Raw genomic sequence first — 25,633 nt, 5'->3', positions numbered from 1 at the left:
AGAGAGAAAAAAAAGACGAGGTAAAGCTGGTGGTCCTGGAATGGGCGGCAGGGATACATCACTAAACTGCTAAATGAAGTAGGAAGTAAATAAACTAGATGTTTTTGGTGTTGAACATTACCTCTCGGGAAGATGTATCATACACTGTGGAGACACCGGAAAGAGACGAATGAAAAGGAAAAGAGAAATGTTGAAAGGGAGAGAAAGACAGAAAAAACATGATTGTAACTCTCAAAGAAAAGAGGGGCAAGATGGGCATCATATGACCCAGCTAGGTGAGGTGGTGGGGATAGGAGGGAGGCATCTGTCCTGATAGTACATAGCAAGGTGAGGGTGGTGGGGGATAGGAGGGAGAGATCTGTCCTGATAGGACACAGCTAGGTGAGGGTGGTGGGGGATAGGATGGAGACATCTGGTCCTGATAGGACACAGCTAGGTGAGGGTGGTGGGGGATAGGAGGGAGACATCTGGTCCTGATAGGACACAGCTAGGTGAGGGTGGTGGGGGATAGGAGGGAGACATCTGGTCCTGATAGGACACAGCTAGGTGAGGGTGGTGGGGGATAGGAGACATCTGGACCTGATAGGACACAGCTAGGTGAGGGTGGTGGGGGATAGGAGGGAGACATCTGGTCCTGATAGGACACAGCTAGGTGAGGGTGGTGGGGGATAGGAGGGAGACATCGGGTCCTGATAGGACACAGCTAGGTGAGGGTGGTGGGGGATAGGAGACATCTGGACCTGATAGGACACAGCTAGGTGAGGGTGGTGGGGGATAGGAGGGAGACATCAGGTCCTGATAGGACAAAGCTAAGTGAGGGTGGTGGGGATAGGATGGAGACATCTGTCCTGATAGGACACAGCTAGGTGATGGTGGTGGGGGATAGGATGGAGACATCTAGTCCTGATAGGACACAGCTAGGTGAGGGTGGTGAGGGATAGGATGGAGACATCTGTCCTGATAGGACACAGCTAGGTGAGGGTGGTGGGGGATAGGATGGAGACATCTAGTCCTGATAGGACACAGCTAGGTGAGGGTGGTGGGGGATAGGATGGAGACATCTAGTCCTGATAGGACACAGCTAGGTGATGGTGGTGGGGGATAGGATGGAGACATCGGGTCCTGATAGGACACAGCTAGGTGAGGGTGGTGGGGGATAGGAGGAAGACATCACAGCTAGGTGAGGGTGGAGGGTGATAGGACAGACATCTGGTCCTGATAGGACGCAGCTAGGTGAGGGTGGTGGGGGATAGGAGGAAGACATCACAGCTAGGTGAGGGTGGAGGGTGATAGGACGGAGACATCTGGTCCTGATAGGACGCAGCTAATTGAGGTTGGTGGGGGATAGGAAGGAGACATCTGGTCCTGCCAAATGGCATCTCTGATGTCCAATCTTTCTTGTATTCTATTCCAAGCCGAAACGCACTCTGTCTCTCCGTCACTTTTATCCACTACCCCAGTAGAGATTCCCCAAAAACAACCGGAACATACACAGGGTTTTACAAAACATTAGGAACACCTTCCTAATATTGACTTGCAACCCCTTTTCCCCTCAGAACAGACTCAATTCGCCGGGGCATGGACTCTACAAGGTGTCGAAAGCGTTCCACATGGGTGCAGGCTGATGTTGACGACAATGCTTCCCACAGTTGTGTTAGGTTGGCTAGATATCCTTTGGTGCTGGACCATTCCTGATACACACGGGAAACTGTTGCAGTTCTTGACACAAACCGGTGCGCCTGGCACCTACTACCATTACCCCAATCAAAGGGGAGGGATTTTTTATTTAACTAGGCAAGTCAGTTAAGAACAAATTCTTATTTCACATTGACGGACTACACTTCAATATTTTGTCTTGCCCATTCACCCTCTGAATGGCACAAATACACGATCCGTTTCTCAATTGTTTTAAAGCTTAAAAATCCTTCTTTAACCTGTCTCCTCCCCTTCATCTACACTGATTGAAGTGGATTTAACCAGCAAAATAAATAAGGGATCATAGATTTCACCTGAATTCATCTGGTCAGATGAAGATGTCCTATTCTATGTCATGGAAAGAGCAGGTGTTCATAATGTTTTGTACACTCAGTGTATATATGACTGTTCCGCTCTCTCTCTCTCTCTCTCGCTCTCTCTCTCTTGCTCTCTCTCTCTCTCTCTCTCTCTCTTTCTCTCTCTTGCTCTCTCTCTCTGTCTCTCTCTCTCTCTCTCTCTCTCGCTATTGCTCATTGTCTTTCCTGAATTCCGCAATAGTTATTCTTTGTCCAAGAGAATTTTTTAAAAATGAAAAAATGAAAATGATGATTTCTTTCTCTTGAAGTCAGCTGTCGTATTCAATCTGCTTCTACAGTCCACCTCATCAGTTTCTCCCATTTAACAATTTGTGCACATAGGACATAAAAAGCCTGTAGACATAGAGAGAAGAGTGACAGCGTCGGGTGCCTATTCAAACACAGCATATTAACGATGGGGAGAAGAGAGGAGGCCTAGGTGCCGTCACACAGTCATCGTCCTCAACACTTAAAAGCACATGGACAATAATATTCATCCAATTTTCATGACCCGCAAATGTGTTTGTGGCCATCCATAGTAATATGTCAGCCTAACCATTTATGACAAAACACATAAAGTCAGGAAAAGAGAAAAAACTGCCACACATATCTATACAAATTCAGTACCTTTGCAGGACACATATCAGCAAAGATAAAGTACCTTTGTAGGACCCATATCAACACAGATACATTACTGTTGTTGGACCCATATCATCACAGATACTGTACCTGGGTAGGACCCATATCTGTACAGATACAGTACTGTTGTAGGACCCATATCTGTACAGATACAGTACTGTTGTAGGACCCATATCTGTACAGATACAGTACTGTTGTAGGACCCATATCTGTACAGATACAGTATCTGTGTAGGACCCATATCAACACAGATACAGTACTGTTGTAGGACCCATATCATCACAGATACTGTACCTGGGTAGGACCCATATCTGTACAGATACAGTACTGTTGTAGGACCCATATCTGTACAGATACAGTACTGTTGTAGGACCCATATCTGTACAGATACAGTACTGTTGTAGGACCCATATCTGTGCAGATACAGTACTGTTGTAGGACCCATATCTGTGCAGATACAGTACTGTTGTAGGACCCATATCTGTACAGATACAGTACTGTTGTAGGACCCATATCTGTGCAGATACAGTACTGTTGTAGGACCCATATCTGTGCAGATACAGTACTGTTGTAGGACCCATATCTGTACAGATACAGTACTGTTGTAGGACACATATCTATACAGATACAGTACTGTTGTAGGACACATATCTATACAGATACAGTACCTTTGTAGAACCCATATCATCACAGATACTGTACCTGGGTAGGACCCATATCTATACAGATACAGTACCTTTGTAGGACTCATATCAACACAGATACTGTACCTGAGTAGGACACATATCTATACAGATACAGTACTGTTGTAGGACACATATCTATACAGATACAGTACCTGGGTAGGACCCATATCTATACAGATACAGTACCTTTGTAGGACCCATATCAACACAGATACAGTACTGTTGTAGGACACATACCGTGCATTTGGAAAGTGTTCAGACCCTTTGACTTTTTCCACATTTTGTTAAATTATAGCCTTATTGTAAAATGGATTAAATAAATTCTTTTCCTCCTCAAACTACACACAATACCCCATAATGAAGAATTTTTTTGCAATCTTATACAATTAAATAAAACAAATAGCTTATTTACATAAGTTTTCAGACCCTGCGTTTTGCTACTCGAAATTGAGTTCAGCATTGAATGTCCCCAAGAACACAGTGGCCTCCATCATTCTTAAATCGAAGAAGTTTCGAAGAAGTTTGGAACCACCTTCCTTGAGCTGGCCTCCAGGCCAAACTGTGCAATCTGGGGAGAATGACCTTAATCACATATCTATACAGATACAATACCTTTGAAGTTAAAAAATAGATCTAGCTACAAAGGATTACAACTTTTAAAAACCAATGACATGGTCAGAGTTTGATTTGAAGACATTAGACATGAGATTTATCTCTTTGAAAATGCAAAGTCCTATATCGTGTTTTCCTCTAGTCAACATGTCATCTCCTATAAGGTATACCTCAGAGAGAATAGACCTACCGGTTAAGACCAGGTCAGTCAACACAGGATGATCCTTTCCTTGGTCAGGATGTGTGACTGTGACTGGGCTGTCAGTTTTAAACAGACCAGGGAACAGGACAGGGAGGCCCTGATTCCATCAATCTAACCGTCGGTGTAGGAGAGAATGAGGACATGATGATGTCACCACACTGATCTGAGAACAGTGGACTGACCGTAGGAAACTGTCAGTTATTCTCTAGTCTGATTCAAACTGATCTCAGTGCAGTGTTACGAGAGACACGAAAAGGTTTGAGGGAGGGGTTGCCTACTGAAGATAAGTGAGAGGCAGTGGATTATTGAAATGAATCAAGCCCGACAGACAGCACTAGGCTACACGGAGAAGCTCAAACACTGTTGCCTATTAGCTTGAGTGTCGTACCATTGGGGGAGGAGGTGGAGGAGGAGCCTCCTGAATATGATTGAGATCGAGATGGCAGCATAGGGTGTGGGCGTATACCAGGCCAAGGTCCTTCACTGGGATTGGATGAAATGAGATGGTGGGCCAGTTTGTGATGATCAGGCGAGAAAATGAGTTTTAGCCACCAAGTCCAGCCTTTGTATCTATGAATTGACCACTGAAATGATTCCCCTGTTTTCGATTGGATGAGATGTATTGGCCTGGTGACTGATGACTATGCTCATCAAACCGACCAAATGCTACAACCAATCAAATACAACCAACCAAATGCTGCAACTAACCAAATGCTACAACCAACCAAATGCCACAACCAACCAAATGCCACAACCAACCAAATGCTACAACTAACCAAATGCTACAACCAATCAAATGCTACAACCAACCAAATGCTACAACCAATCAAATACAACCAACCAAATGCTACAACCAGCCAAATGCTACAACCAACCAAATGCTACAACTAACCAAATGCTACAACCAACCAAATGCCACAACCAGCCAAATGCCACAACCAGCCAAATGCTACAACTAACCAAATGCCACAACCAACCAAATGCCACAACCATAACTATGATCTGGAGTTTTTCCCTTTTCCTTTTCAAGAAACTCCTGGAAGTCACCTGCGTTCACCAACTTGAGTTCAAGGAACAGGACCATGTTTACTTTGGCCTACCCCTTTCGCCCTTTGTATCTTATGATGCCAAAGTATGCTGAAAGGTTAGTTGTATCTTCTGATGAACAACAAGTCCTCTTCACCTTGTTCCTAATGAGCCTTGATCGACAGCATTGTTGTCATATTTCCAATGCAGGGCTCCCAACCTCAGATCTAATTGTCATCTCCTGTGACAGGCCTTGATGAATTCTGGAAGTTCACTGGAAAGCCTCTAAGGTTTTAGGCTTTCCAATATCAGTTTTTAATTCATTCAGACTTTGAAAACATCAAAACTTTTTCAGTGTTGTTTTATATCCGGTGGATCATACTTAAAGTTCAGCTTTGATTTGTCCAATGATGAGACAGCGACAGTTGCGTCTCGAAAAAAAAAATCAATGTTTGTCTGGTGAAAATAGACGATGTTATAGTTACTCATACAACAATATATCCGGATAATGAGCTCCAAGAAATCCAATAGTGACATCCTGTATGATTTATATAAAGCAATAGAATATTACATAGATCGAATATAAGACAACTCCACAATCTCAGAAAAGGTAGCAACATGAGGATCTTTGAAATACAGAACATGTCATACTAAACGTTAAGAGGAAACTCTTAAAAAAAAATCCTGAAACAGAATGAGACTAAATGTCTCTGTGGCCAAACATGTCAGATTGTCTGGTGTGATGTCACTTGATGATGACGATGATGATGAGTGTCCGATGAATAATCTTTGATTTGCCAGTGCAGTGTAGCACATTGCCCATTAACCATTCTAGTGTGTGTACATCTATGTGACTGATCTGACAGGTACCTGCAACCACGACAGAGATGGCCGTTCCAGCAAGCACACTGACATGCAATTATTTATCCATCATGCTAGCCTAGTTGCCCTGGTGATAAACAATCGTATATGGTATATAACATGTTTTTTTTCTTTCAAAGTGGAGTAAAAATGCTCCAACTGCAATCTCTAAGAAATAACTAGCAGGATGACAATCATTCTTTCAGGACACACACACACACACAGACACACACACACAGACACACACAGACACACACAGACACCATGCTCGAACATTTACTAATCATACAGCCTCCACGTTGGTTATGTGCTGGGAGTCGCCAAAGTGTGTGACACCCACACAACGTGCTTGAGTGAATTAATATAATCTGTCACAACTAAATCAAATCAAATGTTATTGGTCAGAATTCACATATTTAGCAGATGGTATTGCGGTTGTAGCGAAATGCTTGTGTTCCTAGTTCCAACAGTGCAGTAATATCTAACAATTCACAAAAATACACACACCTAAAGGTAAAATAATGGAATAAAGAAATATATAAATATTAGAAGGAGTAATGTCGGCGTGGCATTGACTAAAATACAGTAGAATAGAATTAAGCAACAAGGCAGAAGAGGTATGGTATATGGCCAATATTGCGTAACCGGGTGGTAGCTGGCCAGTGATGGCTATTTAACAGTCTGATGGCCTTGAGATAGAAGCTGTTTTTCAGTCTCTTGGTCCCAGCTTTGATGCACCTGTACTGACCTCGCCTTCTGGATGATATTGGGGTGAACAGGCAGTGGCTCGGGTGGTTGATGTCCTTGATGATCTTTTTGGCCTTCAGAGATCGGGTGCTGTAGGTGTCCTGGAGGGCAGGCAGTGTGCCCCCGGTGATGCGTTGGGCAGACCGCACCAACCACTGGAGAGCCCTGTGGTTGCGGGAGGTGCAGTTGCCATACCAGGTGGTGACACAGCCCGACAGAATGCTCTCAATTCTGCATCTGTAAAAGGTATTGAGGTTTTCTACGGGCCTAGACATTTTTTTTCCTCCTGAGGTTGAAGAGGCGCTGTTAGGCCTTCTTTCCTCCACTGTCTGTGTGGATGGACCATTTCAGATCGTCAGTGATGTATATGCTGAGAAACTTGAAGTTTTCCACCTTCTCTACTGACGTACCTCCACCAGGGCCCTCACCTCATCCATGTAGGCTGTCTCTTAATTGTTGGTAAACAGGCCTACTACTGTTGTGTCGTCTGCAAACTTGATGATTTGAGTTGGATGCTTGCGTGGCCACGCAGTCATGGGTGAACAGGGAGTACAGGAGGGGGCTGAGTACGGACACTTGTGGGGCCCCTGTCTTGAGGATCAATGAAGAGGGGGGGCGACCCGTGAGGAAGTCCAGGACCCAGTTGCACAGGGAGGGGTTCAGACCCAGGGCCCTGAGCTTAATGATGAGCTTGGAGGGTACTATGGTGTTGAAGTAGGAGCTATAGTCAATGAACAGCATTCTGATGTAGGTATTCCTCTTGTCTAGATGGGATAGGGCAGTGTGCAGTGCGATGGTGATTGCACTGTTTGTAGATCTATTGGGGCCATAAGCAAATTGAAGCGGGTCTAGGGTGTCAAATAAGGTGGAGGTGATATGATCCTTAACCATCCTCTCAAAACACTTCATGCAACACCATCATTAAGTTTGCCAATGACACAAAAGTGGTTTGCCTGATCACCGACAACGATGAGACAGCCTACAGGAAGGTCAGAGATCTAGCAGTGTGGTTCCAGGATAACAACCTCTCCCTCAACATGAGCAAGACAAAGGAGATGATTGTGGACTACGGGAAAAGAAAGACCGAGCATGCCCCCATTCTCATCAACGGGGCTGTAGTGGAGCAGGTTGAGAGCTTCAAGTTCCTTGGTGTCCACATCACCAACAAACTATCATGGTCCAAACACACCAAGACATTCGTGAAGAGGGCACAACAACATCTATTCCCCATTAGGAGACTGAAAAGATTTGGCATGGGTCCTCAGATCCTCAAAAAGTTATTCAGCTGCACCCTCGAGAGCATCCAGACAGGTTGCACCACTGCCTGGTATGGCAACTGCTCGGCCTCCGACCGCAAGGCACTACTGAAGGTAGTGCATATGGCCCAGTACATCACTGGGGTCAAGCTTCCTGCCATCAAAGACCTCTATACCAGGCGGTGTCAGAGGAAGGCCCTAACAATTGCCAAAGAATCCAGCCACCCTTGTCATAGACTGTTCTCTCTGCTACTGCACAGCAAGTGGTTCCAGAGCACCAAGTCTAGGTCTCCCTGTGCACATATACCCTCTCCCCACCATTCCACAACTCTTTTCAGATAGCTAGCTACATCCCTCCCTCCCTCCGTCCCAACCACATGCTTCTTACACCCCCACATAACACCCCCCAAGCCACACCCTGTCTGCCTCAACACCCTACATATACACCCCAATTTAATCTGTCACAGCACACTACACACACACCACCTACACACACGCTCACACACACACATTTCTGAGAATGTGAGTGACACATAGCGTAACTCTGTCCATCAAACTGCAACATGTTTCTACTGATTGCCATCAAGTGGGAAGTGAAAAAAGTTTCCCCAACTAAACTCACACCGATGTGGAATGAGAGGGGGAAAAAATAGATTAATCAGCTGAAGGAAGAGGGGGGAGGGAGAGACACGAAAAAGAGAAGTCCCTGTGAGGTTTGTAAATGAAAGTTGGAGGGGAAAAAAGCTAAATACTTTCTGGGGAAAAATCTCCACAGCCCAACTCCACAGCCTAACTCCACAGCCTAACTCCACAGCCTAACTCCACAGCCTAACTCCACAGCCTAACTCCACAGCCCAACTCCACAGCCTAACTCCACAGCCTAACTCCACAGCCTAACTCCACAGCCTAACTCCACAGCCTAACTCCACAGCCTAACTCCACAGCCTAACTCAACTAAGGTGTCACCTAGTATGAGCCTTTGAGAAAGTGGGATTTATGTGATTACAGGTAATACAATTGTATTTTTACTTCTCTGTTTGATCATATTCATTAGTGACAATTAGTGTGGTTAATGATTACGTCCTTGGAACCTAATCCTATCAATTATATTATTGTTCACATGTGGGCACAGTATATTCTAGAGATAATAAGTGGGACTCAGATCATCATTCTGAAGTGCAGCAATCTCCAACTTTGAGGTAAAGCTTTTTCAAAATGAGCATGCATTATATAATATCTGACTAATTCACTCTTTTAATAGCTCTGAGAACCAGAGAATTTGTGTGAAGTATATCACAGAAAGGCCACATGTTGAACTGAAGACAAGAGTCCTAGTTATTAGCATATTTTGTTCTCGATAAGCAGAAGAAAAGAGGTTGAAGGTGAGATTAGCGGTGGATGAGTGTCTATGAGGCCTAGATACAGCATTTCTATAGCTCCGTATCCAGGCTTGTCTGGGTGGTTTGGTGACACAGCCGTATACTCATTACTGTGTTGGTGGTGTTACCCTCACACAATCGTCTCTGTGACTTGTCTGTCACCGCTAGAAAGCACAGGCATGCATACTGCTAATGAGTGTCTGGGAAATATAGCATAGCTATAGCACAAATCAGGAGGTGTCAAAAAGTATTCACATGTTATGTAGGTAAGCAGTAGAGAAGTTGTGTGTTAAATTATTGACTATTTACAATGTTTACTTTGACTTATTATTCAATATTATGAATTTATTTTGTTGAAATGTCAAGTGTATGAATTACAAAATGAAACAATTTAAATATGAAGTGTATCCCCCTTAGTCACAACAACATCAGAACAATAACAGTTAGTTTAATTGAATATAATGACACTCTAACATAGCTGTTATACTTATATCCGTTGGACTAGCAGCCTACATTGCCTTCAAGATCTCTAAAACATGTAGAAATGACTTCAATGTAAATATCTGACAATCATTCAGTTGGAATAAAATAACTGCTGTTATTCTAAAATTGATTATCTCCAACAGTCATGATTTAGAACACAAGACAACTGTATTTAGCAGATCGTAACACTTTTAGATGGGATCAAATTAGATGGATGGAAGTGTAGTGGCTATTTCAGGGAGAATCAGCATTTCATCAGAATCTAACAGAAGTCCAATACAATTTGGAAAAACTCCAAAAGAGAACCCAGCCAAATAAAATGAATGAGAATGACGTTAAAGGCTTTGCTACACAACCTGGGCATAGCTAAATAACCTGGGCATATCTACACAACCTGGGCATAGCTAAATAACCTGGGCATATCTACACAACCTGGGCATAGCTAAATAACCTGGGCATATCTACATAACCTGGGCATATCTACATAACCTGGGCATAGCTAAATAACCTGGACATAGCTACATAACCTGGGCATAGCTACACAACCTGGGCATAGCTACATAACCTGGGCATATCTACATAACCTGGGCATAGCTACACAACCTGGACATAGCTACATAACCTGGGCATAGCTAAATAACCTGGGCATATCTAAATAACCTGGACATATCTACACAACCTGGGCATAGCTACATAACCTGGACATATCTACATAACCTGGGCATAGCTACATAACCTGGGCATAGCTAAATAACCTGGACATATCTACACAACCTGGGCATAGCTACATAACCTGGACATATCTACATAACCTGGGCATAGCTACATAACCTGGGCATAGCTAAATAACCTGGACATATTACACAACCTGGGCATAGCTACATAACCTGGACATATCTACATAACCTGGACATAGCTACATAACCTGGGCATAGCTAAATAACCTGGGCATAGCTACATAACCTGGACATATCTACACAACCTGGGCATAGCTACATAACCTGGACATATCTACATAACCTGGACATAGCTACATAACCTGGGCATAGCTAAATAACCTGGGCATATCTACATAACCTGGGCATAGCTAAATAACCTGGGCATATCTACATAACCTGGGCATAGCTACATAACCTGGGCATATCTAAATAACCTGGGCATATCTACATAACCTGGGCATATCTACATAACCTGGGCATAGCTAAATAACCTGGGCATATCTACATAACCTGGGCATATCTACATAACCTGGACATAGCTAAATAACCTGGGCATATCTACATAACCTGGGCATAGCTACATAACCTGGACATAGCTACATAACCTGGACATAGCTACATAACCTGGACATAGCTACACAACCTGGGAATAGCTACATAACCTGGGCATAGCTACATAACCTGGGCATAGCTACACAACCTGGGCATAGCTACTAACCTGGGCATAGCTACACAACCTGGGCATAGCTACATAACCTGGGCATAGCTACACAACCTGGGCATAGCTACATAACCTGGGCATAGCTACATAACCTGGGCATAACACAACCTGGGCATAGCTACATAACCTGGGCATAGCTACACAACCTGGGCATAGCTACATAACCTGGGCATAGCTACACAACCTGGGCATAGCTACATAACCTGGGCATAGCTACACAACCTGGGCATAGCTAAATAACCTGGGCATATCTACATAACCTGGGCATAGCTACATAACCTGGACATAGCTACATAACCTGGACATAGCTACATAACCTGGACATAGCTACACAACCTGGGAATAGCTACATAACCTGGGCATAGCTACATAACCTGGGCATAGCTACATAACCTGGACATAGCTACATAACCTGGACATAGCTACACAACATGGGCATAGCTACATAACCTGGGCATAGCTACATAACCTGGGCATAGCTACACAACCTGGGCATAGCTACACAACCTGGGCATAGCTACATAACCTGGGCATAGCTACATAACCTGGGCATAGCTACACAACCTGGGCATAGCTACATAACCTGGGCATAGCTACATAACCTGGACATAGCTACACAACATGGGCATAGCTACATAACCTGGACATAGCTACATAACCTGGACATAGCTACACAACATGGGCATAGCTACATAACCTGGGCATAGCTACATAACCTGGGCATAGCTACACAACCTGGGCATAGCTACATAACCTGGGCATAGCTACATAACCTGGACATAGCTACATAACCTGGACATAGCTACATAACCTGGACATAGCTACATAACCTGGGCATAGCTACACAACCAGGGCATAGATATACAACCTGGGAATAGCTACATAACCTGGACATAGCTACATAACCTGGGCATATCTACATAACCTGAGCATAGCTACACAACCTGGACATAGCCTCATAACCTGGACATAGCTACATAACCTGAGCATAGCTACAAAACCTGGGCACAGCTACATAACCTGGACATAGCTACAAAACCTGGGCATAGCTACAAAACCTGGACATAGCTACATAACCTGGGCATAGCTATACAACCTGGGCATAGCTACACAACCTGGGCATAGCTACACAACCTGGGCATAGCTACAAAACCTGGACATAGCTACATAACCTGGGCATAGCTACATAACCTGGGCATAGCTACATAACCTGGACATAGATATACAACCTGGACATAGCTACATAACCTGGACATAACTACATAACCTGGACATAGCCATGACATAGTAAAAATAAATACATGACATAGTAAAATATATACATGACATAATAAAATAAACAAAAGATTGTGAAAATATATATAAAGGATATTGCATTCTGAAAACCTCATAGCAAACATCATTGGTATTCACTAAGTTGATGGTTTATGTTTAGGGTAATGTTTTACAGCTTTGATATTCTATTTAAAAGCCAGAAATCTATTTTATTTGATTGTTTTGGTGTGCTGTACAGTTGGTACTGTATGTTTAGTTTGTGTAAATAAATGCTGTAACTGTTGGAGGCAACGCAGTCATGGTCCCAACCTTCATGAATAACAAAATGGATAATCACATTGCATTGTGACATTACAAAAGGCCCTGTTAGATGCTGGAACCTCCATGCCTACATTACTGTTAGCTCAATCCATTAGAGAAATAAATGGTTGCTGTGTTGTACATGGCCATATTAATATTCATGTGGTGTTGTGTAGGAAAGTATCCTCTCTATCTCTGTCATCCCCATCTCTTGCTCCCTACTATAGTGACTATTTCAGACATTATTTCCTGTTTATCACCCCTCCCCTCTATCTCTCTATCTCTCTCTATCTCTCTCTGTCTCTCTCTCTCTCTCTCTCCAGCCTTCTCTATCTCTCCATTCTTTCTCTCACTCATTGTGCCTCTTTCGCTACCTTATCAATGTTCTTTTTTTCATCCTCATCTTCCTGCTCTCCCACATTCTCTCTCTGTCCCTCTCTCCCCCCATTACCCTCTTCCTTGCTGTGCAAGGGAGACGAAGGCTCATTGCCGTGCCAGGGATAAGGTGGTGCTGTGCTGTGCAGCGTGGTGGTCCTGGGAGAGCCATTGGACACAAGCACTCAGTGACGGTAGTGAAGCGGTTAAGGGGAATTAACCAGCGGACCCTCTACTGGGACGGGGATCTTACTGCAAAACACATAAAGAGCTCTGTTTACAAGGCCATGACGGAGCCCTTGATCATGGAGATGCTTCCTCCTCTAACTCTGTGATCAGCTCCATGGATGTTTCATTATCTGTCTATCTGTCTGTCTGTCTGTCTGTCTGTCTGTCTGTCTGTCTGTCTGTCTGTCTGTCTGTCTGTCTGTCTGTCTGTCTGTCTGTCTGTCTGTCTGCTGTCTGTCTGTCTGTCTGTCTGTCTGTCTGTCTGTCTGTCTGTCTGTCTGTCTGTCTGTCTGTCTGTCTCTGTCTCTGTCTCTGTCTCTGTGTCTGTCTGTCTCTGTCTCTGTCTCTGTCTCTGTCTCTGTCTCTGTCTCTGTCTCTGTCTCAATTCAATGGGCTTTATTGGCATGGGAAACATGTGTTAACATTGCCAAAGCAAGTGAGATAGATAATATCTGAAATAAACAATAAAAATTTACAGTAAACATTACACATACAGAAGTTTCAAAACAATAAAGACATTACAAATGTCATAGTATATATATCTGTATATCTGTCTGTATGTCTGTATGTCTGTATGTCTATATATACAGTGTTGTAACAATGTACAAATAGTTAAAGTACACAAAGGAAAAAAAAAAGCATAAATAAAGGTTGTATTTTCAATGGTGTTTGTTATTTACTGGTGTCTCTCTCTCTGTCTCTGTGTCTGTCTCTCTGTCTCTGTGTCTGTCTGTCTCTGTCTCTGTCTCTCTCTGTGTCTCTTTCTCTCTCTCTCTCTCTCTCTGTCTCTGTCTCTCTCTCTCTCCACAATGTGCTTTTATTAGCTCACTCTCTCTTTCTACCCTCTGTCTCTATCTTTATCCCCCCCTTCTCTCTCTCTCTCTCTGTCTCTCTCTCTTTCTTCCCTCTGTCTCTATCTTTATCCCCCCCTTCTCTCTCTTCCTTTATATTCCTCTCAGTCTCTCTGTCACTCTTCATCCTGCTGTCTCATCCTAAGCCTGCCAAGCAGTGCCTTAATGAGTGTGACAATAGATATTCCACTAGGGCCCTCTACATTGTTCAAAGATCATCTTTGCCTCTTCTAACCAAGTAACAGCACAGAAGGATACCGCATGTTTTTGCAGCCTTTGGATAAGAAAATCATTACATTCATTCGATTAATTTGGTGACATAGCATTCCCAAAGAAGGTTGATCCATCTCTTACTACAGTATGTATAAATTGGGTCCGAGTTGCTGCGAAGAAATAGCTCAGTGAGACTGAGACTTCTCCCTTGAATATTGCTGCTTGAGTGTTTTGTTCAGCAATGAATGGGTTAACGACAGAAAAACCCCACCTTACTGTATGTTATTAATTTGTCTCCCTGTCAGGGGCGTAATTTCAAACACACAGATGTCTGTAGTTATTTTTGGTAACCTCTCAGGTTGCATTAGACTACCAGGTTATTGCTTTTTTGATTTTATTTATTTGGTCTTTCTTTTCATTTCCTGCCATCACACCCCAACATTATTACACACCAAATCGACTCCCAATTCTGTGGTCTATTGCAGTTTGTCAAAATTTGACTGATTGATCTCAAATGAATAAATATATAACTGTTAGTTTATTGCTTCTTCTTCTTCCCCGTTCTCTTGCATCACTATGGGAAACAAAAGGGCTTTTTCTCCCCGTGTTGTGTTACTGCTGTGATGACAGTGGCCTTTTCTCAATTGGATTTTCTAAATTTGTGCGTCCTCTCACCTCCATCCTCTTTGGCCTTCTTTTGAAAAATGTCAAAGGTAAATTGAGGCGAGGCGGCGAGGAGAGGAAAAGTGCACAAGAATGCGCTTGTATGAAATGAAGACTCTCCTCCAATCGTGTGTCATCAGGCAAATTAGTCTAATCCAAAAACACTTGTATAAAGGATGAAAAACACATTTAGCTAGTTGTGCAGTACATTTTAGAGATAAAAGGATGAAAAACACATTTAGCTAGTTGTGCAATACATTTTAGAGATAAAAGGATGAAAAACACATTTAGCTAGTTGTGCAGTACATTTTAGAGATAAAAGGATGAAAAACACATTTAGCTAGTTGTGCAGTACATTTTAGAGATAAAAGGATGAAAAACACATTTAGCTAGTTGTGCAATACATTTTAGAGATAAAGGATGAAAAACACATTTAGCTAGTTGTGCAATACATTTTAGAGATAAAAGGATAAAAAACACATTTAGCTAGTTGTGCAGTACATTTTAGAGATACAAGGATGAAAAACACATTTAGCTAGTTGTGCAATACATTTTAGAGATAAAAGGATGAAAAACACATTTAGCTAGTTGTGCAATACATTTTAGAGATAAAGGATGAAAAACACATTTAGCTAGTTGTGCAGTACATTTTAGAGATACAAGGATGAAAAACACATTTAGCTAGTTGTGCAATACATTTTAGAGATAAAAGGATGAAAAACACATTTAGCTAGTTGTGCAATACATTTTAGAGATAAAAGGATAAAAACACATTTAGCTAGTTGTGCAGTACATTTTAGAGATACAAGGATGAAAAACACATTTAGCTAGTTGTGCAATACATTTTAGAGATAAAGTGATGAAAAACACATTTAGCTAGTTGTGCAATACATTTTAGAGATAAAGTGATGAAAAACACATTTAGCTAGTTGTGCAACACATTTTAGAGATAAAAGGATGAAAAACACATTTAGCTAGTTGTGCAATACATTTTAGAGATAAAAGGATGAAAAACACATTTAGCTAGTTGTGCAACACATTTTTGAGATAAAAGGATGAAAGCATATTGTTTAATTTCTTAGAGAAAACAATAGTGGGGGTTTAAAGAGTATATGGCAGGTTTCAAAACTCTTCCAAGATGGACTCAAGTAGGACACGCTTACACTTCCTCGATTAAAAGGAGGTTATTGGGGAGGTCTGTCTTCCTTTTGCCTACTAATGAATTGACACTCTCCTCGACCACTCGACAACTTATCGGTTTCCGGGTCACGGAGGAGAGAGCACGGGGGAGAGAAGGCGGAGGAGAGAGCACGGGGGGGAGAAACGGGGGAGAGAGGGCGGAGGAAGACACTTCCAAGATGGACTCAGGAGTAGGACACGCACGGGGAGAAATGAGGTTATTGGGGAGAAGTCTTCCTTTTGCATGGGGGAGAGAACTCGGAGGAGAGAGCACGGGGGGAGAGAAGGACGGGGGAGAGAAGGCGGAGGAGAGAGCATGGGGAGAGAAGGCGGAGGAGAGAGCACGGGGGAGAGAAGGACGGGGGAGAGAAGGCGGAGGAGAGAGCACGGGGAGAGAAGGCGGAGGAGAGAGCACGGGGCGAGAAGGCGGAGGAGAGAGCACGGGGAGAGAGCACGGGGGAGAGAGCACGGGGGAGAGAAAGGGGAGGAGAGAGCACGGGGAGAGAGCATGGGGGAGAGAGCACGGAGGAGAGAGCACGGGGGAGAGAGCACGGGGGAGAGAAGAAGGGGGGACGGACTTTTGTCCAAATGAGAAAAAGGCCTATTATGCTTTCTGGAGGTCTTCTGTTCGTGGCATTTAATTCATCCTTGAGCATTTCAAGATCATCAATAATTCATTTGATAGATGAAAGTCATACTTGAAACAGTCCTCACTCTGACCTTCACCCATTTATTTATATGAAGTTTCGTAATGTTTAATTTGACCATGCACAGTCGGCGGTTGCTCATTCAATATTGATGATCTCTTGAGAATACACATGGCTCGGTCCTCATGCTACACATATTTTCAAGTTTCTCTTGATTTGAGCAAAACAAATGACATCAATCAAAAGTCTTCCTAACCCAAAACACTGCTATCTCTCTTCTCCCCATACTGTAACTGGTGTGGCTACTTACACATAGGGATTTCCTCTGATACCCACACAGACAGATAGCAGTCTTGGCAGTGGAGAGATTAAGAAGTATATAAGAACTTGGAATACAATCCAAGCCAGAGTCGATGTCTTTGGATAGAAGCGAGATAAGAGGGAGAGAGGGAAAGAGGGAGGGAGTGAAATCCGCAGGTTTAACCCTTACCACATTTTTTAAATCAAATTTGTAGTTTCACATGTGAAATCTCATTTTAACATGTGAAATAAGTGTTTTCACGTTGAACTTAAATTTCACTTGTATTTTCACAAGTATTACATTTACAGTTCACATGTTATCACCAACTTTTCACTTGTGATGAGAATAACATGCAGCTCAAGTAAATTGCCGTTTTAAAAACATCCAGATGAAAATCTCACTTTAAAATGTGGAAATCAATCACATGTAAAATCTAATTTGCCGTTTCACATGTGAAAAAAAGTTAGATTTTAACGTGAAAGTTTTTTACTAGAATTTTATATACGCATGTGATTGTTTTTCACATGTGAACTTAAAATTCGGCATGTGAAAGTGAAGATCGAATTAGCAGTTTCACATGTAATAAAACTCCACATTTACTCCAATGTTTGTAAACAAAGTAAATGCAAACAAACATTGTATAGCCTAAAAACAACAAATTTGAATATCATTGATGGTCTTTTGCATCCATAGCGTTGTGTATGGATTTGAGCGTGGTTGCATTTCTCCAGCCACATCCCTCAGCTTTTTATCGAAACTGTGGCGGGGAGGACACTTTGGTAATGTTTCAAATAAGCTACTTTAATAGAGTAATATTGATGTTATATGATAAAATCTTTGAGTGAGTGAGTTACTTTTTTGTCGCATTAATAATATCAAGCAAACTTCTGGAGTCGAGAACAAAATTCCTAGTATTGCAAAAAAAATCTGATAACATAAAAAACATAAACCCCAAACTGTTGATAGAGAAACAAAATATTGCAAATAAATACTTTTTTAATGCGAGGGCAAATATATTGTAAAAGGAAGCAAAACATAATCTTTCAGGCATTTTTTTTTATTATAACGAGAATAAATAAAATTCCTCCATCTTTTCTGCAATTTTCCCCAATCTTTGCTTATGTTACCCTTTGCCTTTTCCAGTTGCAAGTTTTGGAACATTCTTTCCATCAACATTGAATCCTGTATCCCACTGCTGTGTTTCCTCTGAAGCTAAGCAGGGTCAGTCCTGGTTAGTCCCTGGATGGAAGACCAGATGTAGTTGGAAGTGGTGAAAAATGTCACATGTGGGGAAGAACTTTTTCACATGAGGGGAAAAACACATGGAAAATGTACCTGCGAAACTTCACACGTGTTTTTCATGTGATTTTTTTTCACAGGAGCCGGAGGAAGGATGTGTTTTTTTTCTTCTTCAGTGGAATAAATCTGGGGGAGTCTGGGTAAAGTACGGTTGTTGTGTTGGCGGTGGCGGTAAGCAGCCAAGAGATAAGCGGAAAGTGTGGTCGCCCCGCATTACGCTCCCACATGCAGGATGTGGCACGGTAGCGACACGGTAGCCATAGCTGCTGTAGTCATTGATACGCCATTGTTGTTGCTCAGGGGTACACGACACGACAGCATTCACTCCCTCCATCCCTCCCTCCCTCAATTCCTTATGTGTTTCACAGGTGTGCCATATCTATGGTATATGGATGAAAGCCTTAGATGTCATGGCAATGTGTCTGGAAGAAACAGACACTCATGGAGTATGATGTGACTGCTAGGCCCTGATCAAAGGGACCTCATGTATGTTCAAACTGACAAACCTGTTTTTGATAGACATGCTTAGACAGGTGAATAATGCAAAGTAAAGGAAGAATTTTCAGATTTCAGAGTGCATCGTGGGTATGTAAGTGGCAGCAAATAAACACAACCTAATCCTCAAATTGTGCGCACACACACACACGCACACACACACACACAGATCTCCTCAATGTCACCATTCCTCTAGTCAGATTATCCTTTGAGGATATTTCTGTCAACAAAAACATGAATTCTGAAAAATGCTTCAGAAAAAAAACTTATTTTTTATATAAGGGAAGGAGACGGTGGAAGGATGTGTTATTTATATAAGGGAAGGAGACGGAGGAAGGATGTGTTTTTTTATTTAAGGAAAGGAGACGGAGGAAGGATGTGTTTTTTATATAAGGAAAGGAGACGGAGGAAGGATGTGTTTTTTTATATAAGGAAAGGAGACGGAGGAAGGATGTGTTTTTATATAAGGAAAGGAGACGGAGGAAGGATGTGTTTTTATATAAGGAAAGGAGACGGAGGAAGGATGTGTTTTTATATAAGGGAAGGAGACGGAGGAAGGATGTGTTTTTATATAAGGGAAGGAGACGGAGGAAGGATGTGTTTTTATATAAGGGAAGGAGACGGAGGAAGGATGTGTTTTTATATAAGGAAAGGAGACGGAGGAAGGATGTGTTTTTATATAAGGAAAGGAGACGGAGGAAGGATGTGTTTTTTATATAAGGGAAGGAGACGGAGGAAGGATGTGTTTTTATATAAGGAAAGGAGACGGAGGAAGGATGTGTTTTTATATAAGGAAAGGAGACGGAGGAAGGATGTGTTTTTATATAAGGAAGGAGACGGAGGAAGGATGTTTTTATATAAGGGAAGGAGACGGAGGAAGGATGTGTTTTTATATAAGGAAAGGAGACGGAGGAAGGATGTGTTTTTTTATATAAGGAAAGGAGACGGAGGAAGGATGTGTTTTTTATATAAGGGAAGGAGATGGAGGAAGGATGTGTTTTTTTATATATGGAAAGGAGACGGAGGAAGGATGTGTTTTTTATATAAGGGAAGGAGACGGAGGAAGGATGTGTTTTTTTATATAAGGGAAGGAGACGGAGGAAGGATGTGTTTTTTTATATAAGGGAAGGAGACAGAGGAAGGATGTGTTTTTTTATATAAGGGAAGGAGACGGAGGAAGGATGTGTTTTTTTATATAAGGGAAGGAGACGGAGGAAGGATGTGTTTTTATATAAGGGAAGGAGACGGAGGAAGGATGTGTTTTTATATAAGGGAAGGAGACGGAGGAAGGATGTGTTTTTATATAAGGAAAGGAGACGGAGGAAGGATGTGTTTTTTTATATAAGGAAAGGAGGCGGAGGAAGGATGTGTTTTTATATAAGGGAAGGAGACGGAGGAAGGATGTGTTTTTATATAAGGGAAGGAGACGGAGGAAGGATGTGTTTTTATATAAGGGAAGGAGACGGAGGAAGGATGTGTTTTTATATAAGGAAAGGAGACGGAGGAAGGATGTGTTTTTATATAAGGAAAGGAGACGGAGGAAGGATGTGTTTTTATATAAGGGAAGGAGACGGAGGAAGGATGTGTTTTTATATAAGGGAAGGAGACGGAGGAAGGATGTGTTTTTATATAAGGGAAGGAGACGGAGGAAGGATGTGTTTTTATATAAGGAAAGGAGACGGAGGAAGGATGTGTTTTTATATAAGGAAAGGAGACGGAGGAAGGATGTGTTTTTTATATAAGGGAAGGAGACGGAGGAAGGATGTGTTTTTATATAAGGAAAGGAGACGGAGGAAGGATGTGTTTTTATATAAGGAAAGGAGACGGAGGAAGGATGTGTTTTTATATAAGGGAAGGAGACGGAGGAAGGATGTGTTTTTATATAAGGGAAGGAGACGGAGGAAGGATGTGTTTTTATATAAGGAAAGGAGACGGAGGAAGGATGTGTTTTTATATAAGGAAAGGAGACGGAGGAAGGATGTGTTTTTATATAAGGGAAGGAGATGGAGGAAGGATGTGTTTTTATATATGGAAAGGAGACGGAGGAAGGATGTGTTTTTATATAAGGGAAGGAGACGGAGGAAGGATGTGTTTTTTTATATAAGGGAAAGAGACAGAGGGAGGATGTGTTTTTTTATATAAGGGAAGGAGACGGAGGAAGGATGTGTTTTTTTATATAAGGGAAGGAGACGGAGGAAGGATGTGTTTTTTATATAAGGAAGGAGACGGAGGAAGGATGTGTTTTTTATATAAGGGAAGGAGACGGAGGAAGGATGTGTTTTTTATATAAGGGAAGGAGACGGAGGAAGGATGTGTTTTTTATATAAGGAAAGGAGACGGAGGAAGGATGTGTTTTTTTATATAAGGAAAGGAGACGGAGGAAGGATGTGTTTTTTATATAAGGGAAGGAGACGGAGGAAGGATGTGTTTTTTATATAAGGGAAGGAGACGGAGGAAGGATGTGTTTTTATATAAGGGAAGGAGACGGAGGAAGGATGTGTTTTTATATAAGGAAAGGAGACGGAGGAAGGATGTGTTTTTATATAAGGAAAGGAGACGGAGGAAGGATGTGTTTTTATATAAGGGAAGGAGACGGAGGAAGGATGTGTTTTTTTATATAAGGGAAGGAGACGGAGGAAGGATGTGTTTTTATATAAGGGAAGGAGACGGAGGAAGGATGTGTTTTTATATAAGGGAAGGAGACGGAGGAAGGATGTGTTTTTATATAAGGAAAGGAGACGGAGGAAGGATGTGTTTTTTATATAAGGAAAGGAGACGGAGGAAGGATGTGTTTTTATATAAGGGAAGGAGATGGAGGAAGGATGTGTTTTTATATATGGAAAGGAGACGGAGGAAGGATGTGTTTTTATATAAGGGAAGGAGACGGAGGAAGGATGTGTTTTTATATAAGGGAAAGAGACAGAGGAAGGATGTGTTTTTATATAAGGGAAGGAGACGGAGGAAGGATGTGTTTTTATATAAGGGAAGGAGACGGAGGAAGGATGTGTTTTTATATAAGGGAAGGAGACGGAGGAAGGATGTGTTTTTATATAAGGGAAGGAGACGGAGGAAGGATGTGTTTTTATATAAGGGAAGGAGACGGAGGAAGGATGTGTTTTTATATAAGGAAAGGAGACGGAGGAAGGATGTGTTTTTATATAAGGAAAGGAGACGGAGGAAGGATGTGTTTTTATATAAGGGAAGGAGACGGAGGAAGGATGTGTTTTTATATAAGGGAAGGAGACGGAGGAAGGATGTGTTTTTATATAAGGAAGGAGACGGAGGAAGGATGTGTTTTTATATAAGGAAAGGAGACGGAGGAAGGATGTGTTTTTATATAAGGAAAGGAGAGGAAGGATGTGTTTTTATATAAGGAAGGAGACGGAGGAAGGATGTGTTTTTATATAAGGGAAGGAGACGGAGGAAGGATGTGTTTTTATATAAGGGAAGGAGACGGAGGAAGGATGTGTTTTTTATATAAGGAAAGGAGACGGAGGAAGGATGTGTTTTTTATATAAGGAAAGGAGACGGAGGAAGGATGTGTTTTTTTATATAAGGGAAGGAGACGGAGGAAGGATGTGTTTTTTTATATAAGGAAAGGAGACGGAGGAAGGATGTGTTTTTTTATATAAGGAAAGGAGACGGAGGAAGGATGTGTTTTTATATAAGGGAAGGAGACGGAGGAAGGATGTGTTTTTATATAAGGGAAGGAGACGGAGGAAGGATGTGTTTTTATATAAGGAAAGGAGACGGAGGAAGGATGTGTTTTTATATAAGGAAAGGAGACGGAGGAAGGATGTGTTTTTATATAAGGGAAGGAGATGGAGGAAGGATGTGTTTTTATATATGGAAAGGAGACGGAGGAAGGATGTGTTTTTTTATATAAGGGAAGGAGACGGAGGAAGGATGTGTTTTTATATAAGGGAAAGAGACAGAGGAAGGATGTGTTTTTATATAAGGGAAGGAGACGGAGGAAGGATGTGTTTTTATATAAGGGAAGGAGACGGAGGAAGGATGTGTTTTTATATAAGGGAAGGAGACGGAGGAAGGATGTGTTTTTATATAAGGGAAGGAGACGGAGGAAGGATGTGTTTTTATATAAGGGAAGGAGACGGAGGAAGGATGTGTTTTTATATAAGGAAAGGAGACGGAGGAAGGATGTGTTTTTTTATATAAGGGAAGGAGACGGAGGAAGGATGTGTTTTTTTAAATAAGGGAAGGAGACGGAGGAAGGATGTGTTTTTTTATATAAGGGAAGGAGACGGAGGAAGGATGTGTTTTTTTAAATAAGGGAAGGAGACGTAGGAAGGATGTGTTTTTTTTCTTTAGTGAAGGGTCTGTACCCACAAGGCTTGGAAATGATTTACTTGATGGCACTCAGTGGTCATATGCCAGTAATGAAGCTATCACTTACAAATGCAGATTCAAAGACCCCCTCCAAGAGGCTTGAAAGACCCCCTCCAAGAGGCTTGAAAGACCCCCTCCAAGAGGCTTGATAGACCCCCTCCAAGAGGCTTGAAAGACCCCCTCCAAGAGGCTTGAAAGACCCCCTCCAAGAGGCTTGAAAGACCCCCTCCAAGAGGCTTGAAAGACCCCCTCCAAGAGGCTTGAAAGACCCCCTCCAAGAGGCTTGATAGACCCTGGTCTGGTCTTGATAGACCCACGCCCTGGTCTTAGTATTCTGTGTTCTCTTTATTATTTTGGTTAGGCCAGGGTGTGACATAGGTGATTTATGTGGTTTGTTTTGTCTAGGGGTTTTGTAGTTTATGGGATTGTGTTTAGTTAAGTAGTCTGGGAAAGTCTATGGTTGCCTAGAGTGGTTCTCAATCAGAGGCAGGTGTTTATCATTGTCTCTGATTGGGAACCATATTTAGGCAGCCATATTCTTTGGGTATTTTGTGGGTGATTGTTCCTGTCTCTGTGTTTTGCACCAGTTAGGACTGTTGTCGGTTTTCACGTTACGTTTATTGTTTTTGTAAATTGTTTGTATTTTCATCTTTCATTTTAAAGATGTTTATGAATAACCACGCTGCATTTTGGTCCTCCTCTCTTTCACCAGAAGAAAACCGTAACAGCGTGTGTGTGTGTGTGTGTTCGCCTGAATATTTGTATCTTTGATTGAGTGGTGCGTCGTGCGTGTTTGTATGTGTGTGTGTGTGTGTGTCGGATCACACACACGTTGTGTGTACGCTGCATCTACCTCCGTAGACATGCGATATCTACATTAGCAGTATTCCATCACTCCTTGTTGCCGTTCATTAGCAACCAACATGTCTCTGGAAGCACTCGTGGCATCATTACCACAAAACACTCCACTGTAAAGTAGCCCTTGTTAGCGTTAAAGAAAGACACTTCCTTCTGACCTCATATATACCCCGGGCCAGGGGGAAAAGAATGCCGTCTATTTCTGATTCACCACATCTCTCTGACCATCTGTCTGTTGGCGACCATTGTGCGGGCCTGACAAGTGTGTGTGTGTGTGTGTGTGTTGCGCTGTGGAATGGACTGCGGAAATTGCGAAAGGAGACACTGAATATTGTCTCCAGCTGTTGAAGGCTTCATTTGTGTGTATCTGAGGAATACCCATCCCGGCCATCCCTTTGTTCTTCTTAAACACAATTATGTGGACATGCCTTGAAATTAGTGGATTCAGCTAACATTTCACAGTGGAAATGACAAACCTCAGAAACCTTTTAAACCTCAAATACACTAAACTTTTTATATTTCCTGCATTTCGAATTGAGATCCTACATCTGTAGCAGCTTTGGAAAAGCATATTATGAATGGGAAGAACATACACTATATATACAGAAGTATGTGGATACACATTCAAATTGGTGGATTCTGCTATTTCAGCCACACCCAATGCTGACAGGTGTATACAATCGAGCAAACCGTCATGCAATCTCCATAGACAAAACATGGCCCATACTGAAGAGCTCAGTGACTTTTAACATGCCACCTTCCCAACAAGACAGTTCATCAAATATCTGCCCTGCTAGAGCTGCCCCGGTCAACTGTAAGTGCTGTTATTGTGAAGTCGAAATATCTAGAAGCAACAACGGCTTAGCAGCGAAGAGGTAGACCACACAAGCTCAGACAATAGTACCGCAGAGTGCTGAGGCAGTGTACTGTTGTCGGTTGCAATACTCCCTACCAAGTTCCAAACTGCCTCTGTAAGCAATGTCTGCAAAAGAACTGTTTGTCGAGAGCTTCATGAAATGGGTTTCCATGGCCAAGCAGCCAATGTGCAATGTCCATCGTTGATTGGAGTGGTGTAAAGCTCGCCACCGTTGGACTCTGGAGCAGTGGTAATGCGTTCTCTGGAGTGATAAATCACGCTTCACCACCTGTAGTCCGACGGACAAATCGGGGTTTTTATTTTATTTCTGCCCCTATTCAGATGCCGTCGTCAAGGTTTTATA

This window comes from Oncorhynchus tshawytscha, linkage group LG15 (genome assembly GCF_018296145.1).
Source record: "Oncorhynchus tshawytscha isolate Ot180627B linkage group LG15, Otsh_v2.0, whole genome shotgun sequence".
NCBI classification, from domain to species: Eukaryota; Metazoa; Chordata; class Actinopteri; order Salmoniformes; family Salmonidae; genus Oncorhynchus; species Oncorhynchus tshawytscha.
Note: the sequence above shows the minus strand (reverse complement) of the source record.